The sequence below is a fragment of the Penaeus monodon genome, chromosome 22 (assembly GCF_015228065.2).
Source record: "Penaeus monodon isolate SGIC_2016 chromosome 22, NSTDA_Pmon_1, whole genome shotgun sequence".
In the NCBI taxonomy this organism is placed as follows: Eukaryota; Metazoa; Arthropoda; class Malacostraca; order Decapoda; family Penaeidae; genus Penaeus; species Penaeus monodon.
Window position 1 is genome coordinate 41,960,458 of NC_051407.1, and position 596 is coordinate 41,961,053.

The following is a 596-nucleotide window of genomic DNA, read 5'->3' on the forward strand; positions in this document are numbered from 1 at the left end:
TTCCTCAGCCTCTGTTTTATAGAATGAATACTAATACGGCACCACTTGCAACACTTGCAACGAATGTTACCTACCACCTCAGCACTGATGTTCTGACTAGAATGTTAAACCTTCGTTGTATTAATGCGTGCGAATGTCTCAAATGCCAGACGTAAGAATCAGGATCAATTGACCACGAGTGGGAATGGGAATTCAAAATGGGAATTGAGAAGTCAAAATGGAAATACGAAACACAAAATGGGAATACAGAAGGATGCAGGGTGTTCAGTATCAGTACATTTGAAAACATGTTATTGTATTTATTTCTCAATAATTTCTCAACTATAACATGTGGTGGGGAGTTTCTACATCTCTGCTAATGCTAGTGCTGATTCATCCTTGTATCTGTGTTCGAAGTTTTTGTTCTTTCATGTGAGAGAAATTATTATTCACTCGGGAAGATGAGAGAACGTTCTTCTATAGATATTCTTCATCCATTTAGCCAAACTTAAGCCACTCCACCTGTCCATGCTTAGGATTCTACACGCTGTATACGACAGATATTATGTGTCCATACATCGAACTTCCATGTTTTTCTCTTTGAATAAAAGCGAAAA